Here is a 9,228-nt window from a genome sequence, read left to right on the forward strand (position 1 = left end):
TGGCCTGAACTATATCACCTAGTAACCCACCAAGAACATGGAATACTGAATGAACACAGCATAATTTGTTAGAGAGTGTGGACGCTTGGGGTTATCAGTTTACCTGTGATCTAATTTCTTAGAATCTCATGAAGATATTGGAGGTTATCTGGTGTCCTATCTGATTTAGAATTTGAGAACCTTATAATTTACTGCTATTGCTGAAGAAGGGAAACAAAAATGAAATACCTGATTTCCGCAGAACAGAATTAACTGCAGCAGTTGCGGGATAAGCCTGGATGTCAGAGGTAAAGATAGGTGACATGTGCTTGACACTGACTAGTTGTGTGGACTTCTCTCTAAATTATGAGTCACTTCTCTCTTAAGCGCAGGTTATTCATCTCAAAAATATGGGAGCTCGACTCGGGGATCTCGTACGTGTATTTCATTTTTGTGTGTGTGTTTCATTTTTAAAACTAGAATCCTGCAAACCATGTTTTATATTTACAAGTGAACTTTAATGAGTTTCCCTTCATATGTTATCAAAAAGAGAGAGAGCTAGAGCTAAATAGAAATAGTCTTTAAAGATTCTAGCAGGGGAAGGCTTATCATGGAAGCATCACTGATCTTCCTGTGTCCTGTTTCTACACCCAGCGGTGGTTACCTCCACGTCCCTAAGGGGAAGTGTGATGTTCCTGCCTCTTCTCTGATTAATCAGATGTAGATGATACATATTGTATATCTCTCACTGTAGTTATATCGCTGCAGTGATAGTATAGCTTCTTTCTTGGTTACCTATAAACATGTATGTCTTTGTTTCTTGTTTAATTCCTATCGATAGTCTTCTGATGTTCTCCTTTGTGAGATGAGACTATTCATCTCCCCCTCCTTTACTTGATCTTTCTCCCCCTTTCCATCTCCCTCTTCTGTTATTTATACTTAATTGTACTGTGACACATGTATGCAAGTGTAGTGAGTCTCGTCTTTAACCATATTAAATTTGTGTGGAATTCCAGTAGCTGAGATGATGATTCCAACCCTCACACTAGCTTCTGCCCACAAGTTCGTTCAAGGGGTGTGTGTGTGTGTGTGTGTGTGTGCGCGCGCGCACGTGCGTATTGAGGAAGGAAAAGGTAAGGCTTAACTGATGATTCTAATAGCTGAAAATCAACCCCAGTGCTTGTGTAATTCCATCCTTAGATGGGGAGGCAGTTCAGGGGCAGCAGAGGTAAGCCCGAGGCATCTGGCACTGGCTGCTTTTTAGCCCATTCCAAGATGTGGCATTTCCTACCAAACGGTGAGAGGAATCCTGACTGTCAGAAGACTTCAGCGGAGAACACGATGCCTCTCATTCAGACACAGTCTGCCTTTGTGGGAGGCCGTCACTGGCAGCCGCTTGCCCCTCTTAGGAATGGAAAGTAGCTGCATGGGTCCGGCCTCTTTGGCTGCATTTCTGTATCATTCAGGAACTTGAAGGGCATGAGTGTATGGTCTCTTTTATCTCCCATCTTAAGGCTCTAATCATTATTTGCTGAGCCAAGAGACATTCTCTATGCACCATGATTCTCTCAGGGTTGTTTCTCCTGAAATTTTTCTTTCTCTTAACTTTCTCCTTCCCTTCTTTCTGCTGTCCCTGCTTCTCTCTCTCTCTCTCTCTCTCTCTCTCTTTCTTCCTTCCATCCCTTCCTCTTCTCTTGCTTTTATTTATTTTATTTTACTTTTACTTTATTTTAGAAAGGGAGCATGAGTGGGAGTGAGGTACAGAAGGAAAGAGAGAAAGAGAGAGAAAGAGGTTGAACATGCAATGTTCAGTGGGGTTCAATCCACAACAGTGGGATCATGATCTGAGGCAAAATTGAGAGCCAGATGCTCAATCAACTGATCCACCCAGGCACACCTATCTCTTGCTTTTTATTTTCCTTTTTCTGATAAACTTTACTGTAGCCTCAGATGCAGTCACAAGCCAGGTCTGGCGTGCTCTATTACTGATACCACTGATCCCTTAAATTGCAAACCATTGTCTCCATGAACCTTCATCTCTTCCCTTCCAAACTTCATGCTCACTTCGCTGGACTAGATCCTGAAGCAATTTCTTCTTCATCATCTTTTTTTAAGTGTTTATTTTTGAGACAGAGAGAGAGCGTGCGCGCACAAGCAGGGGAGGGGCAGAGAGCCCGGGAGACAGAGAATCCAAAACTGGATTCTGCACTGACAGCAGAGAACCCGATGTCAGGCTTGAACCCATAAACCACAAGATCATGACCTGAGCCTAAGTCTGACGCTTAACCAACTGAGCCACCCAGGCGCCCTGATCCTGAAGCAACTTCTTAAGACAGGACTCATCCAAAGTACGATCCTGAATCTTATGTGTTTGTGTAGATCTTTATTATAGCCCTTGGTCTTTCTTGGTAAGTTGTGTAGCCCAAGTGTAGCGGCTTCTCATTGGCAGAGTTGTGACAGTCTCTCATTTTGGCGGGGGGTGGAATAAATCTTTGGCGGGGGGTAATAAAACCTTTATTCTTCCTGCTGGGGTGGTAAAGTAGCTTCAGCTCACGGGGTCCTCTCTTCTTGTTGGGTCTGCACTTGATGAGGAGGGGTAAGACATGAGGGCTCTGCCTTGTGGCCTTCTCCTCCCTTTTAAATGAGGCTTCCTTTTACTAATCTGCACAGGTTAAACCCCTGGTTGGCAGCCTGGGAATAGGGTGTGTGTCTGCGTGGCAGGGAGTGTGTGTGGAGGGGTCTGTGTATGTCCCCTTGTTTTTAACTCTACATTATGTGGATTTGCTCTGTTGTTCCTGACCTTTCTGATGTCTTCCTCTTTCTAGAGTTTGAGGAGCCCGTCAGTCCTTCTACACCAGATCTGCGTATAGCCTTCACTCTACATTTTTAACATCTCTCTTCCGTCTTCCAAATTTTCGAAAACTCTTCCACTTGTCTGCTTGCATTTCCTTTGATAGGGTGGCCTTCTTTTTCTTCCTCTTCTTTTTTTAAGTCATTTTGAAGCAGTAGAGGGAGAGGAAATAAGCACATGTGTTTAGTCGAGCATCTTGACTTGTAAGCTCCCAAAAAGGTCTTACACGTGAAGAGGGTATGGGAAGCCAGTCTTTGAATAACAGGCAGCAGTGGAGAAATCAATCAATCACAAAGAAGTGAAATTTCACAGGTAAGTAAGTGGGCTCAGGAACACGTTTCAGTGAGGCGCTTCCTGCCCTGGGTTTCTTTGTTTGCAGGGGGGATGCGGTGGGGGCGAGGAGGGAGAGTTTGTAGGTGTGCGTGAGGGCCGTCCTGGCCATCCCAGGCCCAGGCCTGACACAGCGGCGGTGTGTTAGCACAGTGTCTAGCAGCAGCATGGAGGGAAGGGAATCGGGGGGTGAGGAGCCCAACATGATACAAATGGTGGCTAGCGGGAATACAGGACCCATATCAGATACAGTTGCTCAAAGTTATTATTCAGAGTCCAATTTCTTGCTCTGGTCTGGAGAGCAATGATAATCTCAGCCAACATTTACTGAGCACCTTGTGTGTGTGGCACTAAATACTTTAGATGAGCCCCCCACAAAACAGTCTTATGAGGTAGTTACTAGTATTGTCATCATTCCCATTTTACAGGCACTAAGACGATAAGTAAATTTGCAATGGTTTGCAGCTAGTAAGTGAGAGAAGCAGGGTGTGAACCCAAACCATCAAGTTCCAGAGTTCCTCTAAGATTGTGTGTGTGTGTGTGTCTGTGTGTGTGTCTGTGTGTGTAATGCACATGCTACAGTATCTCACAACGCTTCTGCACAATGGTGTGCTAGTAAACTGTTTCTTCTGAGGGAAAGACAAGTCCTAATTAGTAATGTTTGCCAACACGGGTCATATGCGTACTCCCACCACGGCTGATGGCAAGGTATCTATCACTGAGCAGTGGGCTACACTGGTGCCAGTGGGATGTACTACGACACTGCTTTAGCCTCATTAGGACTGAACTGAGTGAGCTTCGATTGTCTGATATTTGCTTTTATTCTGAACTCATCTTTGGTTTAATTTTCATTTGGCCTTAATTACAATGAGCAGAGCAAGAAAGGAAGACAAAGGATCTTGGTTTTATTTTGGGACAGAAAGAAGTATTTTGATATCAATGGTGGTTAAGGGTTTTGCATAAGTTAGAAAGAAACAGAGATAGATTGCTGGAAGGGACTTTGTTTTTCTACATCCATGCTAAGATCCGATTTTCTCATAAATATTATGTCACCATCCGTATTATAGGAACCACATTTTAATTCAAGAAAATAAGTGAGCAGCCACATCTAATGCACAGCATAGAAAGGTCACAAGTTTAAATCAGTTGACGCGGGGTTTTTTTGTTTTGTTTTGTTTAGTGCACTGTCCATGCATTAGAACTATAAATAACTCCCTGTCCCTTTAACTCAGAAGCAAATAAGTTGAACATGGCAGCTTTAACTTCCATTACATACTTTTATGAATGTGGTAATTATTTTACTCTTCAAATTGGTTTGCTCTCTCCAAATACTAAAATAGGGCGCTCCATTGCCGAGCCTGGGTTGGGTAAGAAAATATCATATGACACAATGAACCACAAACAATTCCTATTTTTTATAGACCTCATTATCTGATTTCAACTCCCTATGACGGGTTGGAATTGCGCTGAGTAATCCTACACAGCATAATATTCAAGAAAACAAGCAAAATTTTTAAATATGCCTTTTTAGAAGCTTTTTCAAAGGCCTAGGAATCTTTTTAAAAATTGACCAGTAAAGTGACATAAGGAGGCCTTAATTTATCTTCATAATTAGCATCCAATTAAGATATATATTTATATGTCATCAGTTTTTATTCAAATGAATTTGATGAAACTATTAAGATACTAAATGACTTCAATTATGTCCTTAGCTCCAAATTCAATCACCAAGCATCAGATGTAATGACACTTTAAAAAGAAGTTCAACAATGAAAAATGATGGGCTTTAAAAGTATATTATAGTCTGTATAATATCTCAATTAAAAACACATTATGCCTATTATTTGCCTTCTGAAACCAAAAGGAGTCACTCGAGTGAGTGCTGGTGTTGGAAATAGACGTGTCTTTTTGTTTATGTGTATCTAGCATACATGCATATTTCTAGTGCCTTTCGGTCAGTATCCCAGAAGAATACGTGAAAACCTCTAACAATCTGAACAGAGAAGGACACTTTAAGTATCATTTATTTATCCATTATTTGGTATGTATTTAGTTGTACACCTTGTTATAATTTGAATCATATTAGTTACTGTCCCTTTGACGATTTTATTTAAAGAAATGATAATATCTATCTAGGGTTTCAGATGGGATTCCTGAATAGAATAAGGAATCTTTTTGAAATTTTATCACAACCAATTCAACATTTATCGTGTGAACAGCTCCAGAGGGTTGCCTTTGTCCTTTGTAAAACAGACTCTGAAGAATCTGCACTTGTGAAACTACAGTCCTTGCTTGGTCTTACCTCCAACTTGCCTGGACGTCGACCGTGGTTTACCTCATATAGACAACAGACAGGGAATAATTACAAAAGAGGGCTTTCTCACTAATGGCTGTTGACAGTGCCAAGAATTGTGAAGAGTTGGGGATTTCATCCTCCTTGCCAGATAAGAAGTTAGCCCGCTCATTTCATGGAAGCTGGCAGAAGCTGGGAGATACTGGGTCAGAGACAGTGGACTTCCTTGCTTACACAGCAAACAGCATGATCTTCCTGTTCTGGTCCCTGCTGTTCTGGGCGTGTGGGGGCACAGAGCGTGGGCTCGGGTGGGTACGGCCCACAGCGAGGCTGCATCATAGCCGAGGAAGCTCAAGCTCAGGACACACACATTTTTATAATGAGGTTGCAAGCAAATCTGCCTGACATTTGTCTTTAAAAAAAAAAAAAAACACAAAAAAAGCAGTTCTTTTTCTTAAGCTGCACAGCAAGCACATTGCCCCTTGTCAGGGAAAGGGACACTATCTCAATTGAGGCTTTTGCTTTAGAAACCTTCTTGCAAAGATAGTCTGGCACAGAAGGCAGCACCTTGCCTGCCTGAGAGGCTACCGCGTGTAAAATACCAAAACTCAGAACACTAGGATTATCTTCCTTAGTGGCTTTTGGTAGAATAAAACGACGCCACACATAAAAGTATTTAGTATTGTTAAATGCTGAATCAGTGTGGCATTTATTTACTTATTCTTAAATTTTTTTCTAACCTTATATTTATTTTTGAGAGACAGAGACAGAACGTAAGCAGGGGAGGGGCAGAGAGAGAGGGAGACACAGAATCCGAAGCAGGCTCCAGGCTCTGAGCTGTTAGCACAGAGCCCAGTGTGGGGGCTCGAACCCATGAACTGCGAGATCATGACCTGAGCCGAAGTTGGACGCTTGACCGACTGAGCCAGCCCATGCCCCGATGCAGGCTATTATAATACTCCAGCATATAGCCACATGCACGACCTTCAATACTTGGGCCTTCTTCCTTGTTATAAAAAGTAATGTATGCTTTTTTTCCTTTTAGAGCAGTTTTAGGTTCATAGCCAAACTGAGCAGAAACTATAGCTGTCCCCACACAGGCCCAGCTTCCCGACTGTTGCAGGATGTTTTACCCCAACACCCGGGGTTCGTCATCTCACCGCTTTAAAGAATGAAGAGGTGGACACAGAATGAGCAGCTGAGAAAAGTTTATGAGGGTCTAAGATCAGAAAGTAAGACTCGCAGGAAAGCTCTCTTTACAGGGAGGGGGCTTTGAAGGTGAATGCCTGCAACTGCAGGCAAGGGTCCTCGGTCTGTAAGGTCAGCGCCCCCTTCCCTTCCTTCTCTTTCCTTCTCGGGTCCCACCCTTACGAGCTGGATAGCTCCAGGTGCCGGGTTGCCCATTCCTGAATGGCTTGATTCCATTGTATGAGGGCTGGTCTGTGGCCATACCCTTCCTTGGGGTTATAAGTTTGGTGGGTTATGTTTTATGGTCTACTCCTTTTTTTTTTTTTAGTCAGGTGTTTTGTCAAATTCCTGAGGGGAACCTGTGGGGGAATGGGTGGCGTCTGTTACATTCTTTTTTCTCTTTTTTTAATGTTTTATTTATTTCTGAGAGAGAGAGAGAGAGACAGCATGAGCAGGGGAGGGTCAGAGAGAGGGAGGGAGACACAGAATCCAAAGCAGGCTCTGGGCTCTGAGCTGTCAGCACAGAGCCTGATGTGGGGCTCGAACCCACGAACCACGAGATCATGACCTGAGCTGAAGCTGGAGGCTTAACCGACTGAGCCACCCAGGCGCCCCGGGGTCTGTTACATTCCTAAGAGGAACCCTATGCCTGAGGGGGTTTGCTGTGGTCAGACACTCCCAGCACGGTTCCCAAATAGGTGTGTTTCCCCACCCAGGGACCTAAAGTCCTGACCTTTCCCTCTGATACTACCATCAGCATTTGCAGCAGGACGGACATTTGCTACACCTCACCAACCTACGTGGACACAGGTCTGTCACCCAAAGTCCAGTAGTTTCCCTGAGGGTCCCGCTTGGTGGTGTATGTTCTGCAGTGTTGGACACATGTGAGTGACGTGTCCATCTGTATCACGTGGAGTAGTCTCACTGCCCTGAAATCCCCCGCGATCCGCGGATGCATCCCGCCCTCCTCCCTGAGCCCTGGCCACCACTCACCTCCCTACCGCCCCACCCCTGTGCCTTTTCCAGAATGTCATCGTTGGAACCAAACCGCACTCACCAGAGAGGTGAGCTCCCTCTCTGCACCTCGTCACCAGGGACAACAAGCACTTGTAGCTTTTCAAAAGAAGAGACAATGCATCTGCAGCACTGAAATAATACGGTATTCAAATCTAGAACTTAAAAATAGGGTTTCCGGAGCTAATTCCATTTCTGTCTTCCTACATTAGATATACAGGGAAATTATCTCCATCAGGAAGAATGGGAGTGAAATAAAATACTTTTTTTTTAATGTTTATTTTTGAGACGGAGAGAGAGAGAGAGAGTGGCCAGAGGTGCAGAGAGAGAGGGAGGCAGAGGATCTGACCCGGGCTCTGCGCAGAGCCTGACATGGGGCTTGGACTCGCAAACCATGAGATCAAGATCTGAGCCCAAGTCGGCCGCTTAACCGACTAAGCCACCCAGGTGCCCTGAAAAAATACTTTTTAAAAACATAAGTGGAGGGGGGCCACCTGGGTGGCTCAGTCGGTTAAGCATCTGACTTCGGCTCAGGTCATGATCTCGCAGTTCGGGAGTTCGAGCCCCGCGTCGGGCTCTGTGCTGACAGCTCAGAGCCTGTTGCCTGCTTCGGATTCTATGTCTCCCTCTCTTTCTGCCCCTCCCCTGCTTGTGCTCTATCTCTGTCTCAAAAATAAATAAACTATAAAAAAAATTTTTTTAAAAACCATAAGTGGGTTGTTTTTATCAGCTAAACTCCTAATTTGCCGGGGAATGACAGGCCATAAAGACTTCTAATTTTTCTGCCAGTACCTGGCTACCTCAAATATGAACAGATAGCCACCACGCAAAACAGGGATCCTACCTTAACATAAACATTCTGCAAGTGTGAATCCAGTGTTCTTTCCCTGTTCCAAGGCCTGGTGGCAGATTTTAGCAAATCGGCATACGTCATGAGAACAGTCAAAAGTTAAGATTTTCTCTTCTGCTCTGGGAGTATAAAGCTGTAGGGTTATTTCTCTGTTAGTGTCCCAGCCCCCGTCGTAGCTGCTAATTCCAGATTGCAGAGTTTCATTTGTGAAGACTCCGGGTTGGTGGGCTAGCGTTCCGTGAAAAGGCGGTATTTGCAAAATGACCTCCAAAGGCGGAAGCAGCCCTGCGACCGAGGAAAAAGGCTGGCAAGTCCAGCTTAACAGGAGATGGCTTATCGAGGGGACTTAGGGACAGAAGCGTGTCCTGGGAAGCTGCAAGAGGAGTAGAGGTCCATAACCCCGCCTCCTGTAAAGCCTGCTTTGTAAAGCCCTACAGGCTGGGGGTCACGGGGAGGAAATGCCTGAGCATCGTGGTCCCACCTCCAGAGCAGATCAAAGATGTTCTGCCCCAAGGAAGTACTTTAGGGTGTGGTTCTACAAAAATAAAGAGTGTGAGTGTGAGTGTGTGTGTGTGTGTGTGTGTGTGTGTGTGTGTGTGTGTGTGTTAGTGTGTGTGTGAGTGTGTGTGTTGGGGCAGGGGGGCTGCACTCCACAAGTCTTCGGGTCACACAGAGGTCCTCATGGCAGACGGGTTCAGGACGGCCCTAGTCAGGGTCTCAGAG

This window comes from Hyaena hyaena, unplaced genomic scaffold (genome assembly GCF_003009895.1).
Source record: "Hyaena hyaena isolate Hyena2069 unplaced genomic scaffold, ASM300989v1 scaffold_835, whole genome shotgun sequence".
Classification (NCBI taxonomy): Eukaryota; Metazoa; Chordata; class Mammalia; order Carnivora; family Hyaenidae; genus Hyaena; species Hyaena hyaena.